The sequence below is a fragment of the Panthera pardus genome, unplaced genomic scaffold (assembly GCF_024362965.1).
Source record: "Panthera pardus isolate Hobbes unplaced genomic scaffold, ASM2436296v1 HiC_scaffold_22, whole genome shotgun sequence".
Taxonomy (NCBI): domain Eukaryota; kingdom Metazoa; phylum Chordata; class Mammalia; order Carnivora; family Felidae; genus Panthera; species Panthera pardus.
In genome coordinates this window covers 80,830,979-80,851,183 of record NW_026526788.1, presented here as the reverse complement: position 1 = coordinate 80,851,183, position 20,205 = coordinate 80,830,979, and the positions used below count along the sequence as shown (strand labels likewise).

The 20,205-nt window shown below is 44.3% G+C and overlaps 1 protein-coding gene across 4 annotated transcripts in view; it reads left to right on the top strand.

Annotated features, from left to right (window-relative positions):
* The window catches only part of ADAM12 (ADAM metallopeptidase domain 12), a 351,592-nt gene that overhangs the window by 186,203 nt on the left and 145,184 nt on the right, over positions 1-20,205 (top strand). The gene's annotated exons all lie outside the window — the stretch shown is intronic.

Sequence of the window (20,205 nt, the reverse complement as noted above, 5' to 3'; positions counted from 1 at the left end):
CCTCTCTCCAGAACTCCAGCCCCACACTGGGAAATGGAAACCAACAAAATAACAAACTTACTCTTCATTAACTTTCTTTCTGAGAAGCTTCTTTGTACGTGATAAGGTTTTATAATCGAATAGGGAAAAGGATCGATAACTTCCAATGCCAAAGCAAATTAAAACTTCATAAATATTTATATGAGGACTATGAGGAACTTTGCTACTTTGTTTTAAATCCTCTTGGACCAGGTGCTAGACAGATGGATACTGGGGTTTATCTTTTTTTGAAGAAAAAAAAAAGATTGATACATATTGCTATGGATATTTGCATCCTCACCAAATTTGTGTGTAAATCCTAACCCACAAAGGTGATGGTGTTAGGGGGCTTCACAAGGTGATTAGGTTATGAGAGTAGAAGCTTCGTGAACAGGATTCATGTGGGTTTTTTTTTTTAATTTTTAATGTTTATTTATATTAGAGACAGAGAGAGACAGAGCATGAGCCAGGGAGGGGCAGGGGAGATAGAGACAGAATCTGAAGCAGGCTGCAGACTCTGAGCTCTCAGCACAGAGCCCAACGGAGGCTGGAACTTACATGCCGTGAGATCATGACCTAAGCCGAAGTCGGATGCTTCACCGACTGAGCCACCCAGGAGCCCCCAGGATGAGTGTCCTTGTAAAGGAGACCACAGAGTGCTCCCTAGCCCCTTCCACCAAGTGAGGACACAATGAAAAGTCACCAGCTATGACCCGGGAAGAGGCTCTCACTCGACCATGCTGGCAGCCCGATCTTGGACGTAGAGCCTTCAGAACTATGATTTTGGTCAATTTCTGCTATTTATAAACCACCCAGTTTGTGGTATTGTGTTATCGCAGCCCAAACAGACTAAGACACACATTGTAGGAATTATCAAGCTTCCCTTTTATATTCAGATCTGCCCTACTTTTCCCGTTTAACATTTCATTGATTTATCTTTGCTTTTTCCCGAGTATGGTGATCAGTGTTACACATCACCCATGTACAGTCATACATACACATCTATACATGCCAGACCCATGTAACGATGCCTGGGGTTGATTGCTGGCATGTCCCTCCAGATTCAAAAAGCCTGGTTATTGGATTGCAGAACACTCAGGAAGGTTCTCCCTACCACAAGCCTTGCTGCGGCTTAGATCTTAAAGTCCGCAGTCAGTACACTCAGATTCTCATCTTATTTCAGCCGCTTACTAGATATATGACCTTTAGAACACTCTTCATCTTTTCCAAGCGTGAGTTTTCATGTGTAAACTAGGGTAAGAATAGTGCCTGGGGTTATTGTAAGGATTTAAAAATGCTTAATGTAGCACCCAGGACATGGAAATCAGCCCAAAGAATTTCTCCTATTTGTAATAATACTCTCTGTATCACATCTGTATTATTTAGATGGATAGATATAAGATCATGTGGACCTTATAACCTAAAGAATATTTCTCTTTGAAGAAGAACTTGTATACGTGGGTTGTAGAATATCTTGAAAGAGTATCTCTGAAGGCAAACAGTCAGACTTAGAAGGAGCATCACTGTCAAGTTCGCATCCCTGCCCCCATCCTACCCAGTGACATGATGCTCCTTCCTCTCTCCAGCCTTGCTGTGCCGTGCATAAATTGCTCGCCCAGCCTCCACGACGTTTCATTTATATTTGTATACATCTAGGTCACCCCCACTAGACTAGAAGCATCCCTGGGTACATGAACTAATCTGATTCATCTTTGTATCTCTGTAACCCCAGCATCCAGCTTGGCGTTCGAAGGCACTCGATATCTGTGGAATTAATTCAGACCTAAAGTTGAACATAGTCAAAAGACAGAGTGTGTACGTGCAACGCGACATTTTTTAGCGTTCGTTCAAAGTATGATCTACTTTTTCCCACAAGGTCAAAATATTTCCCGTTCACTTCAGCTTTCTCTCTAGGAGTGGTTTCTCTTTTTCTATCACACAATCCTTGCCACTCTTGATAGATAGAAGACTCAGAGATTTAATTTGATTCTGACCAATTCAACCAGCTCATTTTTTTATTAAAATTTTTTTAATGTTTATTTATTTTTGAGAGAGAGAGAGAGAGAGCATGAGCAGGGGAGGGGCAGAGAGAGAGGGAGACACAGAGTCCGAAGCAGGCTCCAGGCTCTGAGCCATCAGCACAGACCCTGATGTGGGGCTCGAACTCACAGAACGCGAGATCATGACCTGAGCCGAAGTCGGACGCTCAACCAGCTGAGCCACCCAGGCGCCCCAACCAACCAGCTCATTTTGAGTCCAGTGGATAAAGAAGGCAGTGCTGATTGATTGTATCCTGTGGAATGACTTGATTACAGCAAAAAGGCCAGAATAGAAACAACTTGGGCAACGACAGATGGATGGCACAGTGACTTGCGGTGGCCCTTATAATAACTACAGTCGTGCCAAAGAAAGCAGCAAAGAGGGAAGAAGAACGGCGTTAAGCCCACTACATTTTTTATTGAGATATAATTGACATAGACCATTGTGTAAGTTTAAGGTGTACAACCTGTTGATGTGATATATTTACATATCGCAGTACAATTACTTTTATAGTCCGACACATCACATAATTATAATTTCTTTTTTGCAGTGAGAACCATTAAGATCTAGTCTCTTAGTCACTTTGAAGTTCACAACACAGTATTGTTGACTCTAATCACTATGCCGTGCATTAGATTTCTAGGATTTATTCATCTGCTAGCTGTAAGTCATACCCTTAAACAGCATCTCCCCAATTCTCCCCACCCCCAGCGCCTGGTAACCTGGTAACCTCCATTCTATGGTCTGTTTTTAGGAGTTCAGCTTTTTTAGATCCCACATATAAGTGAGATCATATGGCATTTGTATTTCTCTCTCTGATTTATTTTGCTTAGTATAATGCCCTCAAGGCATGTTGTCACAAATGACAGGATGTCCTTCTTGTGGCTTTCTCATGGCTAAGTGATGTTCCAGTGTGCGTGTGTGTGTGTGTGTGTGTGTGTGTGTGTGTGTACCATATCTTCCTTATCCATTTACTGACAGACACTTAACATTGTTTCTATAGTTATTGTGGATAATACTGCAATGAAAGAATTGCTGGATGATACGGTATTTCTATTTTTAATGTTTTGAGGACCATCCATACTATTTCCCATTGTGGCTGCACCAATTTACGTTCCCCCCAACGATGCCCAGGGGCTCCCTCTTCTCCACATCTTTGCTAACACTTATTATGTCTTGTCTTCTAAATGGTTGACATCCCAATAGGTGATATCTCATTGTGGTTTTGATTTGCATTTCCCTGGTGATTAGGGATGGTGAGCATCTTTTCATGTACCTGTTGGCCATTTGGATATCTTTTTTGGGAAACTGTGTGTTTCGGTCCTCTGCCATTTTAAAACTAGATTGGTTTTTGAGTTGTATGAATTCTTTATATATCAGGGGTATTAATCTCTTTTTTGATACATAGTTTGCAAATACTTTCTCCCGTTCTGAAGGTTGATTTGTTGATTGTTTCCTTTGCTGTGCAGAAGCTTTTTAGTTTGATGTCATCCCCCAGGTTGATTTTTGTTGGTACTTGTTCTTTTGGTATCCTAAGCAAAAAAAACAAAAAAATTCATTACCAAGGCCACAATGTCAAGGAGTTTTTTCCCCGTTTTCCCATAAGAGTTTTATGGTATCCAGTCTTACATTAAACTTGCTAATCCATTTCTAGTTAATTTTTGTGAGTGGTATCAGGTAAGAGTCCAATTTCATTTTTCTGCACATGGTTGCCTAGTTTTCCCACTACAGTTCGTTAAAGAGACTGTCTTTTCCTCATTGAGCGTTCTTGGATCCCTTGTCAAATACTAGTTGGCTGTATATGTGGAGGGTTATTTCTGGGCTGTGTCTTCTGCTCCATTGGTCTATGTGTCTATTTTTATGCCAGTACTGTATTGTTTAGATTACTATAGCTTTGTAGTACAGTTTGAAATCAGGAAGGTGATATCTTTGGCTTTGTTCTTTCTCAGGACTGCTTTGGCAATCAGGTTTCAGTTTATTGTGGTTCCATGCAAATTTGGGGATCACTTTTTCTACTTTTGTGAAAAATGCCATTGGAATTTTGACAGGGGTTGCATTGAATCTATAGATAGCTCTGGGAAGTATGGGTATTGTAACTATACTAATTCTTTCAATCCATGACCACAGAACATCTTTCCATTTGTCTGTGACTTCCTAAATATCTTCATCAAAGTCTTGTAGTTTTCATTGCATAGATCTTTTACTTCCCGGTTAAATTTGTTGCTAGGTATTTTATTGTTTTTAACGGGATTGTAAATGTGATAGTTTTCTTAATGTTTTTCAGATATTTCATTGGTAGCGTGTAGAACATCACTAGTTTCCAAATGTTGATTTTATATCCCGCAACTTTACAGTTGTTGGATTCAGCCAACAATGTTTTGGTTAAATCTTTAGGATTTTCTACATGTGAGATCATATAACCTACAAATTTTACTTCTTCCTTTCTGGTTTGGATGCCTTGTTTCTGTGTCTAGTCTGATTGCTCTCACTGGGACTTCCAGGACACATTGAATAAGAGTAGTCACACTGGGCGTCATTATCTTGTTCCTTAGGGGAAAAGCTTTCAAACTTTCACTGCCGGGTGTGATATTAGCTGTGGGCTTGTTGCATATGACCTTTACTATGTTGAGGTATGTTCTTTTATACCCAATTTGCTGAGGGTTTTTATCATGAAAGGACATTGTGTTTCGTCCAATGCTTTTTTGCATCTATTGCAATGACCATATGGTTTTTCATTTTATTCTAGTAGTGAGTGAGGTATATCACATTTATTGATTTGCATGTGTTGAACAACCCTTGCCTTTCAGGGATAGGTCCCACTTGGTTATGGTAGAATCTTTTAATATGCTGTTTAATTCAGCTTGCTAATATTCTGGCAAAAATTTTTGTTTCTGTCTTCATCAGGAATTTTGGTCTATAGTTGTCTTGTAGTGTCCTTAGCTGGTATTTGGCTTTAGCTCTGGTATCAGGGTAATGCTGGTTTTGTAAAATGAGTTTGGACGTGTACCCTCCTCTTCAATTTTTTGGAAGAACTTGAGAATGATTGGTGTTAATTTTTCCTTAAACGTTTGGGAGAATTCACCAGTGAAGCCATCTGGTCCTAGGCTTTTCTGTATTGGGAGATTTTTTATTACTGGCTTAATCTCTTTATTCATTCTTGGTCTATTCAGAATTTCTAGTTCTTCCTGAGTTAGTCTTGGTAGGTTGTAGGCTTCTAGAAATCTATCTTTTTCTTCTGGCTTGTCTAATTTGTTGGCATATAATTGTTCATAGCAGTGTCTTATGCTCCTGTATATTTCTGTGTATTTCCTGTGTATTTCTGTGTATTTCCTGTATATTTCTGTGTATTCCAGTTGTCATGTCTCCTCTTTCATATCTGACTTTATTTGAGGCTTCTCTCTTTTTTTCTTAGTCTAGCTCAAGTTTTATCAATTTTCTATGTTGTTTTTTAAAATTTTTGTTAATGTTTATTCATTTTTAGAGACAGAGAGAGACAGAGCACAAGCGGGGGTGGGGCAGAGAGAGAGGGAGACACAGAATCCGAAGCAGACTCCGGGCTCTGAGCTGTCAGTACAGAGCCCGATGTGGGGCCGGAACTCATGAGCCATGAGATTATGACCTGAGCCAAAGTTGGGCGCTCAACCGACTGAGTCACCCAGGTGCCTGTTTGTCTCTTTGAAAATGAGCTCTTGGGGGGCACCTGAGTGTCTCAGTCAGTAGAGCGCCCAGCCTCAGCTCTGGTCATGATCTCACAGTCCGTGAGTTCGAGCCCCGCATCGGGCTCTGTGCTGATGGCTCAGAGTCCAGAGCCTGCTTTGGATTCTGTGTCTCCCTCTCTCTCCCTCTCCTCACTTGCATTCTGTCTCCCTGTCTCTCAAAAATGAATAAATGTTAAAGATAATTTTTTTAAAAAAGAAAACAAGCTCCTGGTTTTGTTGATCTTTTCTATTGTTTTTCTGGTCTCTATTTTATCTATTTCCACTCCGGTTTTTGCTATTTCATTCCTTCTGCTGACTTTGGGCTAGTTTATTCTTTTTCTAGTTCCTTGAGGTGTAAAGTTCCATTGTTTATTTTAGGCGTATTTTCTTAGTATATGCATTTATCACTCTACACTTCCCTCTCAGAACTGCTACATTTTTATTGGGTATCTATGAGAATTTTTGGCGGGGACAATGAAAGATTCCCACACACTCCACTCATATCCATGAAATAAGTCCACTTATATCCAGTCGTGTTGACTGGGTGCCGCCTGAGTGGATGTGGACAGTCACAGGTCACATTTTCCAGTCCACATGCAATGGACACATTTTTGCTTTTGCTTTTCTACAAGGTACCTAAAGGAACATGCTTTGTAAAATGTTCTGACTTCACCTTCTTATGTCCTTTAATTTCTTTTTTCTGCCTGTCCCCTGGTTTTGTTGCGCTCTAGTACTTTTGATGCCATAAAAAAAGAGTAAGAAATAAACAATTACTTTTATGAGCAGACAGAGAAATGTGTTGCTTTTTTTTTTTTTTTATTGTTCTGGTACATAAAAGAGACTCTGACACTTGTGTAAGTTTTCAATTGCTGTTTACAGAAACATCTTGAAGATGTTTATAGAGGGAAAAAAATTGTCTTTCAATAAGGACTGACTAAAGCCAAAAGAGAAGCATAAGGAGTATTTCTCAGGTTTTCTAAACTGTTTGATTGATTCGAATTTGAATTTTAAAAATCTCTTAAATCCACGAAAACACGAATTGATAACAGTACTATCTTAGCATGAACAAAAACCCTCTGATAAGGAGTTTCTTGATGTTTGAAACTATGCTTATTCTCTACATAAGAGAGTAGATCCCATTTATATAGAAAAGATTTTTGATATGTCTGTAATGTTTGACTTTGTCTAGCATAGATGCTGAGATATTAACAAAGCCATTTTTCATGTCAGTGATAACCATAGAGCACAAAAGTTTACCCAATTATTGTCAGCAAAAACACTTACCAAAATTAAAGACTAAAATTTTATTCAAATGAAGGTTAATAAATTAAATTGAATGAACACAGAGATTCTTATTCAATGAATCTGAATTAAAATACCAAAGACTTGGGGCACCTGGGTGGCTCAGTCGGTTGAGCGTCCAACTTCGGCTCAGGTCATGATCTCACAGTTCATGAGTTCGAGCCCCACGATGGGCTCTGTGCTGACAGTCTAGAGCCTGGAGCCTGCTTCGGATTCTGTGTCTGCCTCTCTCTCTCTGCCCCTCCCCTGCTCGTGCTCTGTCTCTCTCTCTCCTTCAAAAATAAATAAAAACATTTTTAAAAATGAAAAAAAAATACCAAAGACTTGATTGGCACATTGCTTGAAGCCTAGTACCTCCCACTAAGTGCAAAACATTCCTTCCTTCTTGGCCAAAAGCCTGGTGCTGAAGAAGGATTAATGCAGCAACGGAATCCGATCCTCTGTTGCAATATAATCCAGCACGAGGGGCTCTCGGCTTTGAGATTTTATTTCATTTGTTGCATTGTATTTACGCTTTGTTTGTTCATAGATTTCTATCTAGGTTCTCTCCAGACTTCCTTCCTGTATTCTTAAGCCAAAATGTTATTTACTTTTGTCTTTTAAATAATCAGTTGGAAAAAAAAGAAACCCTGTTCCTATTGGAGTCTCAAATCTTCATAGAAAATCTCGAAACGGGGTCTAGAGTCAGATTAATTTGGTTCCCGGGGTGTCCGGGTGGCGCAGTTGGGTAAGCGTCCGACTTCGGCTCAGGTCATGATCTCACGGTTCATGGGTTCGAGCCCTGCGTCAGGCTCTGTGCTAACAGCTTGGAGCCTGGAGCCTGCTTCAGAGTCTGTGTTTCCGCCCCGCCTCTCCCCACCCCACCCCTGCTTGTGCTCTGTCTCTCTCTGTCTTTCAAAAAATGAATAAACATAAAAAAAATTTAAAGATTAATTTGGTTCCCAATCCTCTGTCTGCTGTTCACTACAAACAAACTATGTAACTCTTTGTACATTAGTTATCTCTTCTGTAAAATGGGCAGAATTATGGGACCTTATGAGGCCCTTTAAGTAGTAAACACGAGAGTGCTTAGCACCCTTCATAACACATAGTAGGAGTTCAGTGAATAGTGTCCAGTATCATTATACAATATTTTAATAATCGGTAATTACCAATGTTCCACACCTCACCAGCATCAAATCTCCTACCTTCTGATCCTTTTCTTTCTTACTTTTTTTTTTTTTAAACCTAATGTTATTTAAAAATTTTCCTCCCAGGTAAAGTAATTCTACATGTTTCTTCCTGTTTCTTAACAACCTGTCCTGCCCTTTCATAAAAGTCTCTCATAAGCATTTCCCATAATGCAATGGCAGAAACGTACAGCCTTAAATGAAGAGCCATTGCATCTGTGCGTTCAACCAAGCTACCTTCTCTCTCTCTCCCCCTCCCTCCCTCCTTCACTCTCTCTCTCTCTCCTCTCTCCCCCTGTCAACCTCTGTACCTCTCTTTCTCTCTCTGCCTAGCACACCCCTACTTTAAAACTATGATACAATGACAGACTCACTATAGCATTACACAAATATGGTGGCTGTTACTTAAATGAAGGGAGCCCTTTTCTGAAATATTAGGAGCCACGACTGCAGATTTCTTTCTATACTTTCTCCTCTCTGGGGCTTTGGTGGTAAACCTTTGGAGGAAAGATTCTATGGTCCGTTGACATCACACTGAAGAGCCACCTATGTGTACCCATGTAAATCTCCATACTTTAGGAGACAGTGAGAGATTTTGTTAAAAGCCCTTATGAGTTCAGTTTTTATTCCAATTTATTGTCTATAAGGTCATCATTATTTAGACCAAAAGATGATTATTGTATTTTAGTTACACAACTGCTTCCTATACGGCAGAAACAAAAGAATTGTATTACCCTGAAATAAAATAATATGGGACGTACTTAACAGCTATTTACTTATTCTGAACACCAGACATAATGTGTCCTAGACCACCAGTCACAGATCTCCTCAGAATTGTGCTGCCTTGCTGTTTCTGGTTTTATAGTCTCTCTATATAGCTTCAACTTCATCTAGTGTCTTTATTTAAAATGACGGTAAACTCTACTTTATATCATATATAAATGAGTCCCCTACAAGGCCTTGTGATAATTAATCCCACACCGAAGGATAACAAAGCCAGAATTTTGAATCGTGGCTTTGGACAGAGAGCACTGTCTACCCTTCTCACTTGGGTTGTGAATCTTTGAAGCAAAGGGTGGGGGGGGCCCATGGAGGCCCTGAATGCACATTAACTCATGATGCTTTCAGACGGAGTCCCCAAGAATACTCTTTGCTTTCTCGGGATTGTTCGGCAATGGTTACGAATGCGCGATGGCGTCACTGAGTCAACTCAGTGCGTGGTCTGTTTCATCTTCTTAGCCACCCAGTTCCCCGACCCTAGGCCTGAGGACCGCAGTGAACTAACTCCCTACGAGAAGCTCCCTGTGGCTTGCAGGGTGAAGGTGAGGAGAGCCAATTCTTTATGCTAAGCTCGACCCAGGGAGTGTGTGTCGACCCATCAGCTCGACACAGGGCATGGGGATTCTCATCACACAGCTTTGGGGAGAGACCTTCCAGGGCCCATATGCCAAAAGAAGGGACTAGAATCTGCTGCCGGCCTCTGGGGATTGAATGCCAGCTGGGGTCCCTTGCAAGAAGCCATGGCCCCCGTGGAATTCTGGGATGGGAAGGGAGAGCCTTTCCTCTCCCTCCACAACCAACCTTCAGGGCAGCCAGATGGGTGTGGCTGGTTTTCCAAGACGCGGTACAAGGTGCCTCACCTGTGCCATCCAAGGGGATGAGCAAAGCCGTGTCCCGATGTCTCCCCACTACAACTTAGGTCCAGGCCGCGCGAACGTCACTTCTCCCTCACTCCCCATGAGCGAAGTAAGTTGATAATGCTTCAGAACTCCTTGTACTGTCCCTCAGTTGTTTTTGATGAGGGAAGAAGTTTTAGGGCACTTATAGGCGGTTTCCAAAGCCAGTCCTGTACACAGAAAAAGGAAAATAGACTCGATACTGTGTTTTTGGCACTCTCCGCCGACGGCTTTAGGAACATATGTTTAAAATAAAAAAGCGTTAGAAATCTCTTCTTGGTGTTCTAATGGTTTGCCTGTTTTGGTTTTTATTTTCTGAGCAATTGTTATCGTTACAATGAAATAATAGTAATATCTTTAACATTGCCCCGCGAGCAGCAGGCCAGGGCCGAGGAGAGTTGAAATGCTCGGCACCTGGCTGTGTGGCCCGATGGCCTCTGTATCAACTGGTCTCCCGAAGGTCGCGTTTGCCATTTGGTTGGTGTCCCTTCCCATCTGTAAACACGCCATCTCCTCGTGTGTGCCGTTCTGTTTACTTTGCGTGGTTCCTTGTGACGAGATGGCCATGCCATCGTGTTCCCGACTCTTCTGGCAGGACTCTGGCACTGAAGGTGGCCCCCACCCCTGCCTGCCGCCCTGCCCCGTCGCCCCACACCCACCCTTCTTGAGCAGAGGTACCCTGCCCGCCTGGGCCAGGCCCCCATTCCGTGGAGCTCATCTGGGTCAAGCACAACAAACAGTGGGGACAGGGTTTGCCTTGGCCCCGAGAGAAAGCCGTTCCAGAGGAAGCATCCGGGGCCCTTCCTCCACAGCCAGTTTCCTGCCCCCCGTTAGGCCACCCAGGGCTGATTCGGTACCACCTTCCCTGCGGCCACCTTCTCCCTTTGGAAGAGAAGACAGCCAGTCGTCCCGCCGCGGGCCTCCACTCCTGCTGTGGACATTTCAGGAATGTGGCGAAAGGCCTGAAGCAAAGCAATCGAGAAGCGGAAGCCGCTGGAGGTGGGGGGCCCGGGCTCCACACAGGTGAGCTGAGCATTTCAGGGACATTGGTTGTGAGGCCAGGCCGGCCTGCTAGGTCCTCATTCCCACGTGTGAAGGGCCTCTGGGGAAGTTTTGGAGCCTTTGGTTTTCTCTCCTTGCACATCGGAAGCTGTCTGTGTGGAGGTGCTTAAAGACCACACAGGTTATCTGGTTCCTCCTCCAAATCTCCCCCTAGATTAGCACCCGTCGGTTAACTATACAGCGTGGACATCGCACAGCACCTTGACCGGATGATCAGCACGGGGGGGACAGATGGCCACCACGGGTCTCCACACGGGCTACCCTGAGACAGACATCGCATCACATGGGACGGATTTTATTGCGAGAACCTCATGGAATCCCAAGGAAATATCAGACAAACCGCAAGCGAGGAGCATTTTATTAAAACATCACAACACTAAAAGGAAAGCCGTATTAGTGTTCTAAATCCAAAGAGGCTAGGGGTGACAAGACAGGGCCAAGGACAGAGGGAGAAGGAGAATGTCCCGAAATCAGATTGTGGCGGGTGGTTGCCCAGCTCTGGGAGTATGCTAAAAATCGCACTTTGAGTGGGTAAGTCGTACGGTGTGTGAGTTATTTCTCAGCGTTGTTAATAAGAAGTAAGAAGAGGCAGAGAGACGTGACCACCTAGTCCAACACCTGATCCTAGACTGGAGCCCGTCCCGGAGCAAAGAGCATCGCGGAGCGAGCTGTGGCTGTGAGGACATGAATGGAAGAGCGGACAAGGGCATCGCATTGGTGACATCACAGCAGACAGCTGCATCGTCATCCATGGGGGACATGCCTGTTCACAGGAAATACACCCTGAAAGTACATGGGGTGAAAGGCGATGATGTGTGTCATTTCCCCTCAGATGGTATAAAAATATATATATAAGGGGTTGTTGGGTGGAGATAGAGACTGAGCCCCAGCAAGCACATGCACAAAGGATAAAGAAAATGAAATGAAACGTAACAATAGACTAAAGCTGCTTTTTTTAACATGCATGTTCCTGGGCCAAGGTTCCCCCCCACCCCCAGCATCTGACCCTCTGGCCTGAGATGGGCCCATGCCCCTGGTGGGTTCTGAGGCTGAGGCCCAGGACCAGAGTCAGAAGTTCCCTGGTGTCTGGGCCCCAGACTTCTGTGGTCACATTTCTCAGGAATGTTCTCCAAACAGCCCAAGAGGCTGACCCGGCACCATGATTTTTCACACTTTTATTCCTCCATTAACTTTATAAACCTTTTATTCTAAAACGTTTTTAATGTATTCAAGAGGAGAGAAAATAGCGTATTAATCCTCCCACATATCAGTGGTTCTCGACTGAGGGGGCCCTGCCCCGCAGGGAAGGCGGGGCAGTGGCTGGAGACAGTTTGGGTTGAAAGAACCCAGGATTGTGATTGGCATGTAGGGGCCGGGGATGCTGCTGAACATCCTATAGGCACAGGACCGCCTTCACCACAGAGTTACCTCATGCCACCTGTCAACAGGGCCAAACTTGAGAGTCTTGCCCTCATGGCCACGACCCAGATTCGGTCAGCTTCAACACGTTGCCACACTTGTTTCTTCTATCACTGCCCCTTCTCAGAGGTCATTTTAAACCGACACCCAATATCGCGACATTTCCCCCATCCACATGTCAATCTGCATTTCTAAAATGTGGGGTTTTCTTATGTGACCACGGTGCCGCCGTCACACCCAGCAAAATGAATAACAATCCCCCAGGCCTGGGGGAGATAACAGCCCGTCCCGATCCCCATGTCCTGGGCCAGACAGTGCTCTGACCCCCAGTGAGCCGCAGTGGGATTGTTTCACTTTAGGAATATCCACCCTTACGGGAAAAGTAGAAAGCACTGACTTGACATGTTATCCATTTCCTAGTTTGGTCCGTTTCCACAGCCTTCTACCATACAGGATACATAATTGTTTCTTGACCCCAGAGAAGTGTTGATTAATTCAATAAGCTTGTAGGTGACTCTAGGACTTTTTTTTTTTCCATGAAACTGTTTGGGAAAGATTACTGAAGCAGATCACTGTAAATGACATTTTTTAATCATTAAGCTGTGCCTTCCTCCTCCTCAATATAGTTTGCTATTTTTTTCCCCAGACACATGGAAAGATTTCAGCTTTTAATGAAGAACTCCTTTCTGGAGCATGTTTTTAGAATATGAGTTTAGTAGCATACATGATGTAATCCCAATTCCCAACTTTGCGTGCAAGATTGTTGTGGAAAAATGAAACCATAAATCCCATCTGAATTCTAGTTGCTGGGTTCTTTATAGGAAGTATTCTTCTGTTTTCCTTTTTTTTTTTTTTTTTTTTTTTTTTTTAAGAAACCACAATATTGTCATCTGAGAAACAGATTCGTGGCTGGGAAGCCAGAAATGTTGGAAGCATATTTGTCTTTTTTCAGCCCAAAGTCTGTCCAGAGAAGGGAAGTAATGTTCTGGGTCCGGTGCACGGAGAAGGTATCCGTTGTTGCCCTGTGCCCGGGACACCTCGATGGCATAGCAGCACGGAAGGTACATCTCCGGGGGAAAAGCTCTCTTAGCTGCGTGCTCTAAGCGTTGTCACGGCTGTGATGCCAGCAGCTTTTTCAAATAGCACCAAGCAAGTAATCCACTGGGATACTGACGGCAGGTGAGCCCCGAAGTTTCCATAAACGTCGTGGGTCACTGCTTCAGTCAAATCCGAAACCAACTCAGCACCCCCGCCGTGGCTTTTAACCCATTTTACAACTTGAGACTGCGATGCTTACCAAAGAGCTCGATTTTTCATGACCCCGGGTGATCGTTTGTCCTGTGTTGTAGTAGTTAATGAAATCAACGACGTAATTCCTATGACCCCACCCTAAGAATGCTGGAAGTAACCAATATTCCCAACCACGTTCAGACGAAACCATTTAAGTGCTCATGGAAAATTAGCGGTTAGAATTAGCCAAGCTCTTCATAAACCTGGGGGCTGGAATTGCATAAGAGATCAAGGCATCATGGAAAGTGCTCATTCCCCTGGAGAACCCATGTGGAGGAGGCAGGTAGTTCAAAGGCCCAGCTGGGGGAATATTGATCAGGATGGCCTTTGTCCAGGAGAGAAATCCATCAATGGTCCATTGTCCCCAACATGGTCCATTGTCTGTTCTTTGGCTCCTCCCTGCGGGTTCTCAAAAGCATTGGGTTTAAATGCAAAACCCTTCCAGATATTTAAAAAAAAAAAAAAAAAAAAAAAGCCCAGGTAAGCATTGAAAGAACAGTTACTGGGAATCAGAAACATTCACCTTGGGTATTACAGGTACTTCATATTGTGGTTTCTTTAAAAAGAAAAAGTGGGAAAGCAGAATACTTCCTATGAAGAACACAGCAACCCGAATTCAGATAGGACTTATGGTTTCACTTTACAGTTTTTCATGTTACAACCCTTCATTGCCCCCAAAGATCCGTTCTCTTAAACCGGATCTCTCGCAGACGTTGGTGCCTGTTGGTGCTGGCAGAAATCTGTGGCTTTTGGGGAGGATGTCTGCGACCCAGGCTCGGAGACATGAGCAGGCAATGGCGGTGGGCCATCATGGGCACGAGGGTGTGCTTCTGCTGACCACAGTTCTGCACACCCAAGTTCACGGCCAGTGGGCCTTGTTTGTTTGTTTAAAAAGGGAGCAACACATTCATTTCAAAACCTCAGCACATCACTTGTTAGTGTCAGCAAGAAGGTCTGGATAGTCTGGTGGCTGATTGAGAAAACTTGAGAAAGCTGGGGTCTTTTTGCCCTGCCATCATAGGTCACTCCTGGCATCTGTCTCCTGGCAGCAATGGTGTGGAAATTTGCAGAGCAGAACTGTCTCTGAGTAAGCAGAAGGGAACAAATTTGATCTAACACACATTCTGCGAGCTTGGTTCAATGTAGGTCAATTTTTAAGAGAGCCCAGCTGGCCAGTCTGCAAGTCTGCCTGGGAGCTGGCTGGCTTCCGCCGAGGCCAAGAAAATTCCCTCTTTTGCCTCAGAGCACCAATTAATAAAAGTTCTTCATCGAGCGGTGGGGGTGAGGCAAATGGGCTGAAATGCATCCAGCTCTCTGTGAAACAGCTTTACCAGGTCATCAGACCTGCAGGGTTGCTGGACCCCCAGCCTTGGGCTCCGTAGAAAGTGCTGGCTAACACCAGCAGCCTCTCAAACCTCCGCCGCTGCGAGGACGGTACATGCATACCGGTCATTTTATTTTTCATTTAAAGCCCTTTGTCCAAGGATTAAAAGGTGTTTTGATTTGGTGGTTCCAAGTCTGGCTAGACTTGTTCTAATGCTAAAAATTGAGAAACTGCTCTTTGAAGGCTGAAAGGGAAAAAAAGCATTTTATTTGCTCCACAGCGTGGACGAAAGGCCAGATCCGGTCAAGGTGACGGAAGTTTTAAGCATCTTTTGTCTATCGGGTTTCGTGTGTTTTGGGTGGTGGTGGTGGGCTTTGTTTTTTGGAGCAGGAGGAACCTCCTCACACAGCAGAAGTGCAGCAAATCAGTAATGAAGGTGTATTGTGTCTGAGTGCCTTCGATGTATTATTCTCGTTCTCGATTTTTACATTCCTTCAAAAAGTGTTTGTGGAATACCTATTAGGTCCCAGGCCGTAGTCGAAGGGCTGAAGATACGGAGAGAATCAGACGGATGAGGCCTCTGCCCTGGTGGAGGATGTGTAGCCTCAAACAAGTCACAGAGCAGATAAGCCACCAATGGCAGCGAGAACAACAGGAACAGGGCGGGACCCTGCAGCGGAGGCTACGAGGAGAACCAGATGTAAAAAGGGGCAGGCAGAGAAGGCTGCTCTAGAAAACGCCATTTAGCGTGAGGGTTACCACTGTTTGGCCAGGCAGGAAAAGGGGGAAGAGCGTTCCAGACCGAGATAAGAAAGGAGAGAAACCAAAAGAGGGCCCCAGAGCCTAAGTGAGGTTAGCTGGGCCTGTGGAGAGGGAGGCAGGGCCGGTCCACACTCCCGGACTTGAACTGCTCTCCCTCCTGGCTCTGTAGGAAGGGAGTGTAGGGTGTTAAGTGGAAGAATGACAGGGTCTGACTGTTGTCGTAGAAATTTGACTCTGGCTGTCGTGTAGAAACTGGATGGGGATGTGGAGGCTGTCACAGAAGGTCGGGCCGGAGAAAACGATGTCTTGGAAAAGGGAGATGGGGGGCGAGGGGGGACAGAAGCTGAGGGGTTCATTAACGTTCCTGGTTGCTCACATTTACTGAGCATGTAATCTGGGCCAGGCGCGTACGTTCAGCATTTAGCACATCTTGTCTTCACAGGAACTTTCTGAAGTAGGTACTATTATCCCTGTTTTGGTTGGGGAACCTCTCATCCCACAAGGTCAAATGGCATGCCCAAGGTCACAAAAAAGAAAATAGCGGAACCGGGTTTGTTCTCAACCGCTTCTGCGCTGCCCGCCACAGAGCTATGTTGAAGGTAGATTTGTCTTCTCGTCTGAATTTTTATTACTTGGAAATGTCAGCCCAAGCATTCTGCAGGTATTGCCTGGAAGCCTTTTGGGAGCCAGGAACTGGCCAGGAGAAGGAGCCTCGAAAGCGAAGAAGGAGGGCCCACCCCAACCCTCGCAGCCCTCGAAGGCACTTCCCTTGGCTGTAATGCCCTTGTGCGCCGTATTCAGTTGGTCCCTCAGGACCTGCATCTGTTAAAATAATCAACCAAGGGGGCGCCTGGGTGGCGCAGTCGGTTAAGCGTCCGACTTCAGCCAGGTCACGATCTCGCGGTCCGTGAGTTCGAGCCCCGCGTCAGGCTCTGGGCTGATGGCTCGGAGCCTGGAGCCTGTTTCCGATTCTGTGTCTCCCTCTCTCTCTGACCCTCCCCCGTTCATGCTCTGTCTCTCTCTGTCCCAAAAATAAATAAAAAACGTTGAAAAAAAATTTTTTTTAAAATAAAATAAAATAATCAACCAAGAGGGGCGCCTGGGCGGCTGAGTCGGTTGAGCGTCTGACTTCGGCTCAGGTCCTGGTCTCGCGGTTCGTGGGTTCGAGCCCCGCGTCGGGCTCTGTGCCGACAGCTCGGAGCCTGGAGCCTGCTTCCGATTCTGTGTCTCCCTCTCTCTCTGCCCCTCCCCCGCTCGTGCTCTGTCTCTCAAAAATAAATAGAAACATGAAAATTTTTAAATAAATAAATAAATAAATAAATAAAACAATCAGCCAAGAATTTTGTCGGGCTGGAGGAAACAGAAGCATGTTTTTCCGTATACAGGTGATGAGCAAAGGCGGAGGATAAGGCATCTTAGCATCTAACAACCTCACCCTATTGCCACTTGACATCTCTGAGCCTCAGTTTCTCACCTGCACGAAATGGTCGTCGTGAAGACTTAAAGAGCCACTCGTTGTAACGCGTCCTCCCGCATCCTGCCGCATTGTAGACCTCGCGGTGCTCAGTGAGCTGCAGACAGAAACACCACTTGCAGTGTGGGGCGCTGTGGGTAATTAGAACATGAATAAAGGCTGACTTGGCTTCTGGGGTCAAACGCACCCGATTGTTTTCGGGTGATGTGTAGCACCAGTGGAAACATCTCAGTGGGTTTCATTCCTCATTCGCTTATACTGCTCACCTTTTCACCTTTACGTGCCGAGCAGTGACAACCTTTTCTGTGCCAGTACACATGAAATAGCTACTCCTGGGTGATCATTCCTCACTCTAGAGGTGAACAGAACCTGATTCGCACTCTGCTCCTCATTGCTCCTTTCCGTTTTGAACCTCTGGCGATAAAGGGGAAGCAGACCCACCCAACCCAAACTGCAATTGCTTTCTAATTGTTTTCAGAGGCAGGAACTGGCATATTAAACATAGGGTCCCTTGCAAGAGAGATGAGCAGAAAAGGCAAGTGTAAGCCTAGGGATGAGATCTTGGGCTCTGAAATCAGACCGTCTGCCCAGTACCGGCCGTGTGACCCTAGACAAGTACTGAACCCCTCTGATGCCAGCTTCCCCACCTCCAAACGGGCACCAGCCCACTAGGGTTATTGTAAAAGTTAAATAAAATTATGCACCTGAAGTGCTTTGGCTTAGTAGGGGTTCAAACGAATGTTAGCGACTGCTCCTACTATTGCTTACGGAGACAAATTTGACAATAAATCATAGTAAAAATAAATAAAAAAAATAATAATAATAAATAAAAATAAATAAAATAAAATAAAGGTAGTGAAATAACCCTAGAGATGAAAAAAAAGAAGAAAGAAAATTCTGAAGCCTAGAAAACATAGCCGTTTTACCTGTGTTGGCAGAAATGTTCGAAGAGGAAGGACAGCGTTAGCTAACCTGTAAACTCTATTCTTGCAGTCGCATCTACAGAAAGTGGCTCTGGGACTTGACCTCTGGAATGAATGGTGTGTTGGGTTTCCATTTACTTACGGGATATAATCCATTTCCATTTATTAAACTTGGCAAATCCCATACTAGGAAGACAGTCATATTCCATTGAGAACCGCCTCAAACGGTTAGAAACCCACATTCAAAAGACTTGGAAACTACAGGTAGTCATTTGAAAGGGGAGAGAGTAGCCTAAAGCTTTAAGCCCACGTAGAATGACAGCTGAGGGGTGTCAGTGGCAGCAACCCGACCTTATTCACCTGCTCTTACGACTCACCTGGAAAATGCGGCTGTCAAACATGGCCCCGCTGTGTTCACACAGATTTCTAGCAAGTTTACAACTGTCTGTGGTGGCACGTGTGATCCGCGCATTCTGTGGCGGGATGGGGTCATCTGAAGAGCCCCAAACGACAGTGGTAACATATTTCAGTGGAAAAGGCCCGTGATTTGATCCAAAATTCTGCATATTTGAAAGCAGTACATTAAGATATTATTTTGCGGGGAAACTTAAGTGTCCCCTATAGTTCCCAAGATGCTGTCTCAACGGTTTTACGTATTACAGTTTGTGAAACTAAATGAGAAAGAGCTGGGGAGAAGGAACTTGTTTTTTATTGTGGGAGGGGGGAAGTTATTTAATCGTTTCGAGTAGTTCAGCAAATAGAGGAGAACAAAAGAAAATTGAATGTAAATGCTTCATTGTTCTTACAGATGCGCAGTTCTAAATAGTTAGGATCCCCAAATACCGAAATTACGACCAAAAATAATTTGAATTTTGTAGCCAAGTTGAATTGAGTGCTATGGGAGACAGCGTAAGCCGCATTTTGCAGGGTGGAAAAAGTTATTTCGGGGAAAGTTGGAATGTGATTTGCTGCTACTTATCTTCAAACCTTAAGAGCCATGTGCTAACATTTCTTCCTGGCAAGGCAGTGTGGACCAAGTGGTTGCGATGAGGTAGATTTTAGAGCCAAATGGAGCCAAGTTCAGTCTCCACTGGCTCAGCTGTGTGGCGGTGGACAAATCCCTTAACCTCTCTGAGTGTTTCCCTCTTCATTTCTAAACAGATAGATGGTAACAGTCCCTACACCACAGGGTCTCCACCAACATCAAGGTTGAAAGTGCACTTGAAAGGCAGGTGTCCCAGGGCCTGGCAAATAATAGGAGGGAGGCAGCATCCGGGTCATGAAGACAAGTCATAAATGGTAGTGGCGATAGGGAGTGGCTGTTGCTTTCACTCCCCAAATCACGAACCCAGAGCATAAGCCGTTTACCAGGATAACTTTCCCCATAGGGAAAACAAAAAAAGCATAGATATTTACAAGGGCTAAGCTCTAAAAGTAGTCCAAACAAGGCTGAGCCGTAGAAAATGCCAGATCTTGGATTCTTTTTCTTATTTTTCATGTTCCTTCTCTCATTTCATACCTCAGTGCACTGTCTTTATAGAGAATTATTCAGTTGTCTGATCTCTCTGTAGAAGAGTCCAGAAGAGCCAATGATACGAGGGTGAAGAGTCCCCTGACTCCAGCCAGTGTAGTTTTCACTGAAAACCACAAGGAGTTCTTTCAGTGTGTGAGGCATCCAGTCTGGGTACATATTGATTTTCCTCTCGATTTTTTCTCTATATTTATTTAGCTCCGGTTGAGGAATAGACCATTTTCAATAAAGGATCTTCGTTCTAGTAACTAGGAAAATCCTGATCATGATTTTTAATTACGCTTTTTATTATGTGTTATGTTTTGTTGAAGCTCCAGATGGTTTATCCCTCATATGAACGTATTCATAGCTGTATTTCCAACTTCCTGTAAAGAAAACCATTACCCAAATTTATATATGAATGACTTGGTAATTTGTGGAATAATAACTTGTAGCGAAGTCAATCTTCGGCAGAAAACTGGGTTGGATGCTCTGAATACCAAATGGCTTTCCTAGAGAGATCACTAGTGCGTGTGTG